The following is a 14,830-nucleotide window of genomic DNA, read 5'->3' as shown; positions in this document are numbered from 1 at the left end:
AAGAACATCTCTTATACATATACAGTTGCATTTGTTTTCTTGGCACTGTCAGCATTTTTGAAGGAGTGTTATTAATTTATCAAAATACACAGTGTCAGAAAAAAAAGAAATTCACCACTATGAGAAGTCAAAATTATGAAAATTATAATATAACCATTAAAAAATGTTGTGGCTGCACACTAGTTTTTTCTAATACTCCAAAGCAAATAAATAGTCTTCTCAGTAACTAAAGTAGATTTGCAAATGAAATTCATGAGCACTTTTTAATAAGCAAAATGATTAACTGCTGGTACTTAACGCACTAGTATCTTAACTGCAAAATCCCTGTCCTGCTGAACGTGTGCACACGACTGACTCCAATCTCACTAGGGAGGCTGGAATAGTAAGTTGGGCCATGATCTGAAATATACAGAAATTAAGACATAAAAATTTTAGACACCAAAGTATGCTAAAGTAGATCACTGCAATATAGGTTGTCAACTAAACGTCTCTCTTCAGTGCTGTCCAGTAGAATTTTCTGCAATGATGAAAATGTTCAACATTCTGCGCTGTTCAGATCAGTAACCAGCAGTCACATGTGGTTACTGAATACCTAAATGTGGTTAGTGTGACTGAGGAACTGTTTAATTTTATTTAATTTTGACTAAGTAAAATTTAAATAGCCACATGTGGCTTGTGGCTACCATATTGGTCAGATCAGCTACATAGATGATACAAAATAAAATACCAACGTATCTCCCCTGTCTCTGAACTTGGAAATAAAGGAAATGTGAAATCACTTTAAAACATTAGAAAGGTTTCAATGTCAGCAAGACTTCACTTTAAGGTATGGTGGGTCAATAAAAGGGGAAACCAGTCAGCAGTGAATGAAGTGAGAAAGTACCTAAGAGCAACTATTAAGAACATCTATCTAACCATCTAGGAAAGAAGATCCCTGGTCCCAGTGATGGACTTGTCTGTTTCCAAGGGCAACATACCCTTGTTGTGGAGCCAGACACATTCATTTACAACACCTGATAGAATCACACTTGGGAATGATCTCTCTACCTCTCTCCTTCCATTCCCACCAAATAAACTTCTTATTTTAATATCTTCTCGTGTGAATCTAAGCATGAGGAGAGAATGCACCAACCCAAATGTCTAAGAGTTTCTCATAATTATTTTCCCACTGTCAATTAATAAACTGACAATTTAGGTGTCATTAGCTATGAGTATGGTTAATGTGAGTCCATCTCTGATAGATGGAGCCACAGAATCAGTTTCTGAAGCAGGAAGTAGTAAATTTACAAAGTATTTGCTACCTACATCACTGACAATGAGGAGTTTGTTATCTTAAAAATGGATGCTTCAAGTAGACAAATCAAAAACCATGTAATATTACTGGAAATGATTCTGTTTAGGAGTGACATCAGGACAAGAAAAGAGGTCTCAGATCTTTGAGATATCAAGAGTAATTTCCAGAAGAGGAAGAAAAAGTTCATTAAGAACTATGTGGCACCCAAAATTTCCTTCTTTAAGAAGAAAAATTCCCCCCTCTAGTTTGTATTTTTAAAAACACATACCAAAATACACACTTCAGGTGACTCACTACTTACAGTTTCCATATAGAAATGAAAGGTCAGAAACATCTAGGAAAACTAATATAGAGATGCACCGTGTTATTTGAGATTTTCATTAGTTTATGGTATTTTTGTCATTAGAAAACCCTTAGTGATTATGGCACTAGGCTGACAGAATCTGAAAAATAAGCCAGACATGACAGAAGATTTGTATCAAGACTAAGGATTGTTTGTTGAGATTGTTCCTAGGGAGATCTTGAAGCTCCTTTACAAATATATCTTGAAAATTCTCACAAAAGAGCAATTGCATTCTGTTACAAGAAGAAGTATTCTTCCTAATCTAGATATTTTCTACTACTACACGTGTAAACATTGTTTTAACCACCTCTCTGCGTTAGTGGGAGTTTCCATTCCATTTTTTTAGAGCTGAAAAGTTAACATTTTGACTTCAACAACTGTTTGGCTGAAAACTACATTCTATTCTAAAGACATGTAATGATACATACATGTCATGATACAGAATCGGGGTTTAATCATCTTTGAGAGAAAATGCCTGTGAATTAACAGGTGAAGGCAGGGTGCCTCTACATATCTCTCCCATTTTTCATGCTCATTACTCATTTTCTTCCTCTGCAGTTTAAAGAGGTAGAAGTAAATGAAGAGAAGAGAAAGAGTAACACATAAATCTACTTTTGGGGGGGTAAGCAAGAAATAACCTTTCTTATTGCTGATTTTAATTATTAAAAAACTGAAAAGGGGTCCTGCTTCAAATGGATATATGTCAGCAGCTACTGGTCAGGATTTTTGAATAGTTTATTAGGTTGCTGTAACAAACAGATAGCACAGATGTACTTTTAGGTTATCATAAGAAATGGAGCCAACTTTCCCATTAAGAAATCCTGTCTGATGAACTATACATCCATTCTTTTAGTATATTAAAATTCGTTCTCTTCTTGTCTCCATTCTTTGGAGATATATGTTGCTCCCCAAAGGTCCTCCAGCCCAAGTCACATCTTCATTAGTTTCTATATCTCATTTAAGAAACATTAACCTCTGCAAGATGATAAGGCCCAAGTCAAAGCAATATTGTGAATTATAAACAGACCGGGCTCAAGTGCAGGGGCTGTAACAGGACGCGTCCGCAGGGGAATACGTTCGCTTCCACGCGCGGTCACAGCAAGTCCCGGGGTCTGCTTCCTCCTTGTCGCCTTGGTTTGCTCCTTTTATTTTTTCTTTCTCTTTCTTTTTTGGTCATTTCTATTTTATAAGTCCTTCTAATGCCTCTCAGATATTAATTTGATCTATTTTTTATATACCACTGAATTGGTTCTTTTATTTTTCAGACTTATAGTTTTACCTCTTCTCTAAGACATGGTACAATTATTTTTCAGCATTGCCTAGATTTCAGTTTTCACTTGTCAATTCAATTATATCATATATTTCACAAGTTGTTAAAGAATAAACTTTAATGATAAAATATCTTTCCTTAATACCAACAATGCGACATTCTCTACAATGCTATATAATGGTAATCACTTATATGCTCTTATTTTAAAATCTCCAGCTCTTTGAATATATATACTAATCACACTTGTAGCAATTTTTCATAAAAAACTTTCTGATCTATAAAATCAATTATTTCAGTGATGACAGTATATGGGGTGGTAATCTATCACATTGAGATAATCTCCCCTCGTCTACTCATAAGGGGTTATTATAATAAGAAACCTTACAAATCATCCAATATCAAAGTTAGATGTGGGAATGAGTTTCCACACCTATTCAAAATCTATACTGTGAATATAAAGCAATATTAATTTCTTATGGCTGTAGCATATGTTTTATTGAGAGTAAAATCATGTAATTTAAAATCACTTTAACGTAAGAGGGAAACATTTGGTGGATGTTCATGAAAGTGGCATTGCACTTGTGAAACGGACTCAACATAAAACTAACAATGAACATGCATTTTAAGAGCCTATTAGAAACAAGATATTTTGCAATCTTAGATACATTAAGGAGGGACATTAAAATAAAATGCATTGAATGGATTCTATTTATTTAACAAATATATTTTGAGCACTTGCCATGTGCTAGATACTATAGGGGCTGGGGACTGAGCAGTGAACCAAACCAAACCAAACAAACATTTGCCTTCTTGGAACTTTCATTTGAACATGGGGAGACAGACAATGGACATAATAAATAAATAAAATATTAGAGGACACGTATTCTGGAAAAAAGGCAAGGCAAGATGACAGGCAGTGCTGGGACAGCAGCTCAGCATTTTAAGCTAACTAGTTATTATCCATACTAAGTAGTTACAATCTAGATGGAAAGTCATCCCAAGAGCTAAACAACCATAAAAGAAAAGCTAGAGAAATTGCTTCAAGGGGCAGACAGGCATCTGAGCGATGGACAGAGTATGGAAAGGATGAGAATAACTGCAGCAAAGAGGTAGGAGCAGGAAAGTGCTCCCCGCATGTTGGAGGTGAAGGAGGAGAAGAGTGAATCAACAGTGAACATGGGAATGAAAGAAGAACACAAAGGGAGGATGGGACTGCACTAGGAGGAACCCCAAATGGCCAATTAGGTGGTTGGGAAGGAACAGGCACTGAAGGCACTGTGCAGGGGAGCGACACATGCAAGTGGTATGTGAACACAGTTCATCTCACAGCAATGGACAGGGAGCGAGAAAGAACATAGCATGCATTGCCTTGGCTCTTGGAAATTGCTAAAAGTACAACAATGTTAACAAACATTATCCCTCCTAAATGAATGGATAAAAAGAATAACATAAGCTTTCAAGTGAAAACCTAGAAACATTTTATAAAATAACTACTTAGAAGAAATTGCCTGAATGATAAAAAACAAAAAACAAACCAAAACTAGTGACCAGTAGACCCAGTCCTCTATTTTCTGAAACTCTGTTACTAAGAGAGTTATTCGCCTTGCTCCATAATCCTCTAGTTAGACACATTTTACTACTAATGTGTGTGCATATTTGCAAATGAAATAGATAGAGATCAAAATGAGGTTTCTATAATTTTCAATCACTATTCCATGTACATCTCCATTTTACACTTCAGACAAATAATTTTATTTTAAGTAATTGTATTAATGTCATATGTAATATGCAAAGATAGAGAAACAATTTTTAACAGTCATGAATACTGATCTAATTACTTTCAGGGACAGCATATATGTCACTATGTAGCTATAAGAGAAACACTACAAAGCTGGATTTACACGGAAAAAACCAGTAGGGACAGCAACAACAGAAACCGACTTCTTTAACAAACAATACCATAATCAGGTGAAGTGCTTGCAAACTGTGATTTGTATTAATTGAACCCCTAAGTAATAGGCTTTGCTTTTAAATATATATTAGGTATTCATTTTAACTATAAAACTAAAAGACAGTACATGTGAAATTTTATCTGACATTGTGATAGGGAAGGACTTTATAAGTAGAAAGGCTATAAAAAAAATCCATATGGAAAAGGTGGATTCATTTGACAGACATAAAACTTTAAACTTCTGCAACAATATGCAAAATAATGAATCCCAACTCACACTTAGTACCATACGCAAACATTAACTCAAAATAGATGACAGCTCTTAACTTAAAAACAAAATCTATAAAACTTCTGGAAGAAAAATCTTTGTGATGTTGGGTTAAACGAAGATGTCTTTTCGTAGGACACAAAAAGCATGAGCCATAAAGAAAAAAATAGATAAATTAATAAAAATTTAAAACTTTGAAAGGCATGTTTAAGAAGGCGAGAGGAAACACTTACAAAATACAAATCTGATAAATGACTGGTATCTAAAACATACTTAAAAATCACAATTCAATGATAAGAAGACAACCCAATAAAAAATGGGCAAGAGATTTGAATAGAAACTCCCCCAGGAAGATAAATAGATGGCAAATAAGCACAAAAAAAGATGTCCAACATCATTAGACATTAGGGGAATATAAATTAAAACTATGGTGACACACTACTATATATCTATTTAAATGGTTAAAATAAAAAATACTGCTAATACCAAAGGCTGCCCAGGATTAGGAACAATTGAATTCCTCATACTCCCATGTAAAATGGTACGACCATTTTGGGAAATGGTTTGGTGGTTTTGTACCACGTTGAACATATACTTACATTTGATTCAGCAATCCTACTCCAAGGTATTTCCCCAAGAGAATGAAAACATATGTCTACACAAAAACTTATACACAAATACTTGTAGCAGCTTAATTCATAATTGCCAAATACAGGAAGCAACCCAAAGTTCATCAACTGGTAAATTGGTAATGTAGTACTATTTAGCAGTAGACAGGAATGAGCTACTGATGGATACATACAACAACATAGATGAATCATAAACATATGCTACATGAAATAAGCCAGACTCAAAAGGCTACATACTGTGGGATTCCATTCATATGACCTTCTGGTTTAAAAGGCAAAAGTATAAGGGCAGGAAAAATCAAGAACACTCAGTGGTTGCCAAGGGCTGGAGATGGGGAAGGGGATTGACTACAAAGGGACAAGAAGAAACATTCTGAGGTGATGGGAGGAATATTCTTTATCTTGAGTGAGGCAGTTAAGTGACTACACATTTGTCAAACTCATAGAACTGCACATCTACAATGGGTGACTTTTTCCGTATATAATCGTATCTCAATAAATCTGACTTGAAGAAATTTAAGAGCTAAATTAAGGTCTGTCAATCAAAAATCATCCCCTCTCACTCACACACTCAAAATTGAAAAGGTTAAAGACGAACAGAGAAAACGTGAAATATATGTAATACAGTATTCATATCCTCAACATATAAAGACCTCTCTGAAAGCAAAATCAGCATCCTAATAAGAAAAATAAGCAAAACATATGAATAAATAATTTATAAGAATAATCTCAAATGGTCAATAAACAAATAATGAATGATCAACTTCTTTATAAAAAAATTATAAGATAAAATACCAGTTTGTTAAAAATTTATATAAAGAACAATAGCCAGAGTTGGTGAGAATAAAGGAAAATAATATGTACACTCTGGTTAGGATAATTTGGTTCAGTATTTCAGGAGGGCAATTTGGCAATATCAAGACTTATCTTTCAAAAGTTGTACAATTTTACCCAGTTATTCCTCTTTTAGAAATTTTTCCTAAAAGAAATAATTAAAAGGGAAAACTGCAGATATTTATACACAAAAATGTTGTGGTAGCCTTTTTTAAATAATAGCAAACCAATATAAACAACCCAATTGTCTATCAATAGGGAAATAACTAAACAAATAGCAATACTCCATCCAAAAGAATATTACACATGATATTGTCCATTACATAGGGCAAAATCAAGTCAGGGTAAAAATCCTTACATATGTTATTAAAGGGGAAAAGTAGCAAATAAAATTATCTATACAAAGTATAGACACAAAGTATAAGCATGTTTGTAATTATATGTGCTAAATACACAGGGCATATGACAAAATGCAAATAGTAGTTATATCTGATTCTATTGGTACTTTTAAAAACTTCTATAATAAACATATACAACAATTAAAATAAATTTTTAAAAGTTAATATTAACACAATGTTCCAACAGAATAAGTAACATATGGTAAGGCACTTTTATAAGTCAGCTTTTAATATGCTTAAAAACAGAATCTGGTAGCTGATAACCTGCTTTTTAAAACACACTTAGGTTGGCAGACACACAAACTTAAATAAAATTCACTTTCCTTTGCAGGTGCAATAAAAATGAGAGTTTTTTTTAAATTCAATAAATATTTATTATTCACTAAAATAGGTCAGATAATCAAGGAAGGTAAAATTGAATTAGCACATTGTTTGATCTCAAGAGGTTTCCAACTTAGCGGGGGAGAAGATATGAAAACCACTGTAGATATAAAACCACATTGAAGTAACTATCTAAGTGCAAAATTGAGGTCCAGTTAACGCACTAAGGGCACGCAGGAAAGAGAAACGGATACAGATGGGGACAGATCACAGAGAAGCTGGTGTCTAGGCTAACACAAGGATGAAACACATTTTGAAAGAGAAGGAGAATTATGTCCTGTCTGAGCAGTGTTCTTGAGAGCAGGAACTTTTAAGATTTCTCAGCTTATTCCCTCAAATCAAACCAGTGTGTCCTGAGTATATAACGCATAATGAAATTTATAGAGGTGAGACCAGAGCCCTGAACGCTGCAACAAAGAGGGCAGACGTTTTTCTTCGGTGCCATGGGAAGCCAGTGTGTGTTTCTAAGAGGAATGGCAAGACCAAACACCATTATGGTTATGTGGTTTAGGCAATAAGTGATCATATTGCTTAACCCCTGGTTGAGCAATTTGACTCTTGAGACCAAGTGCCCCCGCTTGATGGGGGAGTTTAAAATAATAATAATTTGGAGATGATAACCTACTATTTTACTTGAAATGTTATAGTTAAAATAAGTAGTCTCAAACTTTGTGTGGCCAAATCATCCCTCACAGGAGATGAAATGAAAAATCAGCTGGTCTGGGATCACGCTGTGAAAAGTGCCATTTAAATCTGGGATGCCAAGAATCATTTATTATTCTTTTTGTTGTTGTTTTGTTTTAGTTCTAGAACCCAGCAGAAGTCCACAAATGTCTCATTAATAAAACTGATACAAGGTCGAACTGCAAAATGCAGGCAATCAGAGCTAAGACATATTTTGATTTTGATTTTTAAATTTCAGTTAAACTATAACGTGTCATTACCAATAGCACAGGCCACTGTTTTTAGAAGTGCTAAATGTTTCCTTGAGAAACCTAGTCTGGGCTGGAGTCTGGATGACCAATGTTGCTTTCATTATAAACACCAGTGATTAAAGGGAATGTTCTTTGGGGTTGGCAGAATCCACAAGCGTATGCAGTTTAAGCCTCCTCGGATGTCTTCCTGCTGCTTCCCATGTGTCCAGATTTATTTGGGGATGGCAGTGGGATCTGAATCAATGACGTGAATATATTAACAATGAGGAAATTATCCCTCCTCCTCCATTCCACCCCCTGCCATATGACTTGATAGGCTTATCTGAGAATCTGTAATGCAGATGAAGACAGAAAACTTAATTGTCTGGCTCACCACACTATTATCCCCAGATCCACCAAATATTAGCTAATAAATAAACAAATCACGGTCAAGTTCTGGTTTGGAGAAACAGAGCAGAGAAGTGAGGACTACTTACCACATTATCATCAGTTGGTAGTTATTGGGCATCTCTTACCAGAGGCCACACACTAATCAGTTCTATTGTATCTGGATTCAAAATAAGGAAATGTAGTCTTGGCTTTAACCAACAACTAGAACCAGGTTTCTTAGGAGGCCCTTTACAAATGTCCTGCCCGCCCACCCCACCCCCCATTTATTAATTTATTTTTACCTAAATGGGCACAGGAGGAAGTACTTTTCCAGTTTGGGAATGATGACATTTCAAAAATTGATAAAAATGAAAATTAAAGTACATGGCATTTGTTAAAGGGTAATAAAATAACTTCAGTCAATTGGCTAGTTCTAAACTAGTAGATTTCTTTAAATAGTAATGAAATCATTGCTTTAAAAAAAATCCATCATTATTTAAAAAAAAAAAAAGTTGCCTCAGCCTCCACCAAAATTAGATTTGTAAGTTGCTGGTCATTCCTATAATTAAATCTATGTCACAAATTTGCAAGAAAAATGGTCACTGTGACTAATGCATTTACTTGCTACACAAGTCCTGTCAGACAGCATAGAGCATTAGGCTGCTAAAATGGAGTAGGGAAGGATTCTATATGTTTTTATTAAGTAACAAAGACCCTTTTTTATGTACAATGACTTTAGATAAGAGTTTGTTTTAGAAACAAATCCAAATGTAGCTGTCACATGGTTTTTCTTCCACAAGCCTTTAAGTAGCACATTCTAACTCTCCAAACGTGTTTGGCACGCACACATGCATGCTACTGCTTTTCTGGACAAGTGTTATGTAGAAAATACTCTAAGGAAAGAAACGCTAACATGTTTCAGTTGCCAGAGTCCCTGATTCCGGGGGCTTCCTCATTTGACCTCCCCAAATGGTGTTAACTCTCCCTATGGATGAAGTGATTGAGAATGACGGTAAGAGAACAGAGCTTCCCAGAGTCTAAGAACTGCACTGCCCCAGGTAGAAGTCAGAGCAAGATGACTCAAGGACCCATGGACGAAGAATTACTGATCAAAATTACTCTCTTTTCTAGAAAATCCAGACTGCAGGAAGGATGCCAAGCTCTTGGTTTGGAGCTCGTTCTAACTGCGCTTTTTGTCGAAAGGAGGACAGCATTAGACTCAGAGCCTTGCATAGGTGACGCAGCTTAGCTACGAATTAACACCAGCTCTTTTCCATTTTTGTTTTATTTACGGTGGTGACACAAAGTTTTGCTTGAAAATAAATTTGAATTTAAAAAGTGAATTTTATTTAACCTAATAATACAAATCATATGTCAACAGGGCAAAAGTCACAAAGGGGCCCGAAATTTGGAAAACATTGCATTAAAGACAGTTCCTTTTTTTTTATTATTGTTGAAAGTATTACAGATGTCCCCCCCTTTTCCCCACTGACTCCCTCCCTCCTACCCACTCCCACTCCCCTCCTGCCTTCTCCAGCATAGTGTCTGAGTCTGTCTTCCCTCTTTCTTAAATCTTTTATCGTTGTTCTTTTTTTTATGCGTTGTGTATTGGCTTCAGTACATAGAACAGTGCCTTGAGTCTAACAGACTCAGTACTTGTATGTTAATTTTCCATCCTATTTTGTGCCACCTTGCTAATTGAGCCAACGGTATTTTTAAAGGGAAAGTCGTCTGTTCTCAGTTATCTAGCTTTAATGATGTTCATTTGCCTGAAGAGGTGAGAAAATGAAATGCATAGCCTGGTGATGGGTTCCATTTCGTAAGTGTGGAAACCGGCTTCCCACTGGCTGAACAGACTTAATAAGATATTTTAAAGCCCAAGATAGGTATTTTAAATCCTGGTTTTATCACATCCTTCATGGTAAAAAGGATGAACTTAAAATAACATCCTACAAGGTGGTACAGAGTACTGCTTAAAACGTTCAGTTGTTTATTTGTTCTAGCTTTTAAGCTTAATAAAAATAAAACCTGTTTTGTGAACAAGTCATGAACTTTTGAGGGAAAACCAAGATCTCAAAAGTATAATTTGGGTTGGTTAAGATTTTAAGCAAATTAAGTGAAAATATCAGCATCATTTTCAGTATTGCACAAAATGGGTATTCCATAAACATAAACTAAATTGAAAATTGACATCCTGGACTCAGGTGGAAGGACAATAAATGAACAATTGTGTCTTATCTGGTACCTTCCCTAACCCTCTATGTGAATATTTGAGATTCTTGCTCTGATTTTAAAATGGATTCTCTTTTTTTTCTTTATTGATTTTGAGAGAGAGAGGAAGGGAAATGGAGAGAGAGATAGAAACCTCGATGAGAGAGAACATTAATTGGCCGCCTCCTGCATGCCTCCTACTGGGGCATGTGCCCTGGCCAAGACTTGAACTGGCAACCTCTTGGTACATGGGTCAACGCTCAACCAGGGAGCCACACCGGCGGGCATCTTGCTCTGATTTTAAAAAGCAGTGCTGCCCAGCCATCAGTGAGGAACAAAGCTAATGTGATTCCTCTCTAGCCATTGTTTTTTTCTTTATTGACTTTAAAGAGAAAGGAAGGGAGAGGGAGAGAGAGATAGAAACATCAGTGAGAGAGAACATTGACTGGCCCCCTCCTGCATGCTCCCCACTGGGGATTTGGCCCACAGCCTGGGCAGGTGCCCTGACCAGGACTCGAACCAGTGACCTCTTGTTTCATAGGCTGATGCACAACCACTGAGACACACTGGCCGGGCCCTCTCTGGCCATTTTAAGTGTGGCTGAGTATATTTTTGTACATGAAAGGAAGAATAAGTTACTAACCATATATCCCAAGTTTTTAAAACATGCCATTTGTGTTTGGGATTTGTTTCTTTTAGTAGCTATAGCTACAATAGCATCAGTTAACTACTCAAATCTTTTCTTTTTAATTAATTTGTTTTTGTTACAGATGTTTTTCCTTTTTTCCCCATTGACCCCCTCCTCCCCACTCCCACTCCCCTCCCTTTCACAGTATTGTTGTCCATGTCAATTGTTTATGCATATAAGTTCTTTGGTTTATCTCCCCCCACCCCCGTTCCCACCCCAAGGTTTGTCAGTCTGCTCCCTACTTTTATGTCTCTGGGTTTATTTTGTTCATCGGCTTCTTTTGTTCATTATATTCCACAAATAAGTGAGATAATATGATATTTGTCTTTCTCTGACTGGTTTATTTCATTTAGCATAATACTCTCCAGGTCCCTCCATGTCATCTCAAAGGATAAGAGATCTTTCATTCTTACAGCTGCATAGTGTTCTATTGTGTACATGTACCACAGCTTTTTCATCCTCTCATTCATTGATGGGCACATGGGCTGTTTCCAGATCTTAGCAATTGTAAATAGTGCTGCTATGAACATAGGGGTGCATATGTTCCTTCTGACTGGGGTTTCAGGCTTCTTAGGATATAGTCCTAGAAGTGGGAAATGGTGCTGAAAAAAATTGAACAGCTACATGCAAAAAAAAAAAAAGAAAGAAAGAAAGAAACTATACCACCAACTTACACCATACACAAGAATAAACTCAAAATGGATAAAAGACTTAAATGTGACTCATGAATCCATAAAAATCCCAAAAGAAAATGTAGGCAGCAAAATCACAGACATCACACTCCTCAAATCTTTCCACAAAGCTGGGTAGTAATGAAGATCCAGCCAAAGCAAAGAGGAAAGCCAGAATGACAGGTAAGGGAAGAAACATATGTGCTGGCTAGTTCTTCAGCTCAAGGCAAGGAGTTCCTTTAACATTTGGTTTCACATGAAAAGAAACAAAATTATTCATCCTAGAATAGCTCTTCAGGTTTCAGCAATGACTATTTTAAGAGAATTTATGTAAAAGAAACCCATCTCTTAATACTTTAAATGAAAAGATTTAGAAAGCAAACCAGTGGCTCATAGATCTTTTCAGAAGAGGTGTTACTGTATTCACTAAAATGACTTAATTTTGTTTATAACTCTTTGCAATTGTTTCAGAAAGTCTCACTTTTATGTTGCCATGAACTGCCATGCTGTTGTATAACAGTTATTAGAAAATCAATTCAGCATGATCAACTTTGTCACTCACTAGGGTTTTCCTGTAAGGTCAGGAGTTACCAAAAATAATAAAGTAGGCTGAGGAGTCTAAAAAAAAAAGTTCTACCTTTTCCTTTAAATGTTAACCTATAATTCTTGAAGACATGGAAACATCAAATTCAGCTTCCAAACCAGAAATTCTAAAGGTCAAACAAACCATGTGACCAAAGTTTTTTCAACACAGTTGAATCTTTTTGAATTAAAGAAAGGATTTTTCAGTTGGAATTTTTCAAAAAGTTGCTAATACCTGTTTTTAAAAAATCTTCCTTTTCATAAGGAAGCAAAACAGGTGTTTGAATTTGAAGTAGATGGTTTTACATAGAAAAAATATATATAATTTTGATAACATTTGAGCTATTCAGGGTGGTTGACTATCCAATTTTATTAAAATCCCATCAAGGGAAATCTCAAAACACTTATTATGCGTCACAATTATTATAAACCAAACTATTTAAATAAGAGGGGATAATCACATTAACTTCTTAACTTAAAGCAATCCTCTATGGCACAATTTTAAAATATTCTCTTGGTCTGAAATTTATGTAAATTGAATTCATCTATCACTGGTTATTACCAACCTATCTACATTAAAAAACAAAACAGTTTTCTGTAACAATTAGTTTTTTAAAATGCTGTGTTTTAGACCTAGAACATTAAACCAGCTATAAATATGTACAATATTTTATTTTATTATTATTATTTTCTTTAATTTTATTTTTGTTACAGATGTTCCTCCTTTTTTACCCCATTGGCATCCTCCTCCCCATCCCCCCCACCCCGTCCCCGGCTTTGTTGTCCATGTCCATTGTTTCTGCATGCATGCCAATATTTTATTTGGTATACCCAGATGTCTGAAAACCAATAAGAATGCCCTCAGAGTTCTTCAAAAATTCTTCTAATAAAAAAATTTCATTCAAAGTTTTAATGTTATCTACAATAAATACTCTTTTTCAGATTCCTTTATGTAAATACAAAAGAAATGGTCACTCATAACCAGACAATAAGCACTGGACCAGTGTATTTTAGTACTCACAGGACTTAAGTCACAGATAACCAATTTCTTCATTTTATGAATGTCCATGGCCAACCCCCCCCCCCCCCATACACACACACACAAAATCATGGCAGAGCTTGGACAAAACCTAGATCAGTTATTTCTACCACATCACACAAGCACCTTATGCCATTTTATCCTCACCACATCTGCACAGTGTGGGCACTATCATCATCCCATTTTACACACAGGGAAGGTTATATGGTTATGCTGGTATTCAGTCAAGTAAGGATGGAAACCCAGACAAATCTGGCTCCAGAACCATACTACTAAATTTTAAGAATAGATAGATAGATTCCATTTATAAAGAAAACTCCCCCACAACTCTAACAAGTACCACCCTTGAAGAATAACAAAATAAAACATGAAGGTTATAATTCAGAATTTAAATAAGTCCTTTTCCCAAACCCAATTCAAACATCAACTTCTCCCTAAAGACTTCTCACATCATTCAACTGAGATTAATCTCTTTCTTCAGCCCTGGCCGGTTTGGCTCAGCGGTTAGAGCATCGGCCTGCGGTCCGGAGAGACCCGGGTTCGGTTCCCGCTAAGGGCACGTACTTCGGTTGCAGTTTGTCCCCGGCCCTGGTTGGTCGTGCGGTGGCAGCCACTCGATGTGTCCCTTTCACATCGATGTTTCTCTCTCTCTGTCTCTTCCTCTCTCTCCCTCCCACTCTATCTGTACAAAAAAATGGAAAAATGTCCTCGGGTGAGGATAAAAAAAAAAAAAAAAGAAATAATCTCTTTCTTCACACTCTTGACCACCACTGTATAGTGTTCCTATGCAGAAAGTGCCAGCTGCCTCCTTAGACCCATTCTCTTATTCCTCAGTAACAGAAATCCAAACGTTAACTCTTAGCAACTTGCCACATGTCCCAACCCCTCCAGGGGCGAGGTATGACCATATGACTCAGTTCTACAATAAAACATGACTGCCAGTATGGTGCTGAAATTCCAGGAATGC

General features: G+C 36.0%; 1 protein-coding gene across 3 annotated transcripts in view; it reads right to left on the bottom strand.

Annotated features, from left to right (window-relative positions):
* Nucleotides 1–14,830, bottom strand: part of SLC10A7 (solute carrier family 10 member 7) — a 219,334-nt gene that overhangs the window by 127,361 nt on the left and 77,143 nt on the right. The gene's annotated exons all lie outside the window — the stretch shown is intronic.

This window comes from Molossus molossus, unplaced genomic scaffold (genome assembly GCF_014108415.1).
Source record: "Molossus molossus isolate mMolMol1 unplaced genomic scaffold, mMolMol1.p scaffold_m16_p_4, whole genome shotgun sequence".
NCBI lineage: Eukaryota > Metazoa > Chordata > Mammalia > Chiroptera > Molossidae > Molossus > Molossus molossus.
This window is presented reverse-complemented; position numbering and strand designations above follow the sequence as displayed.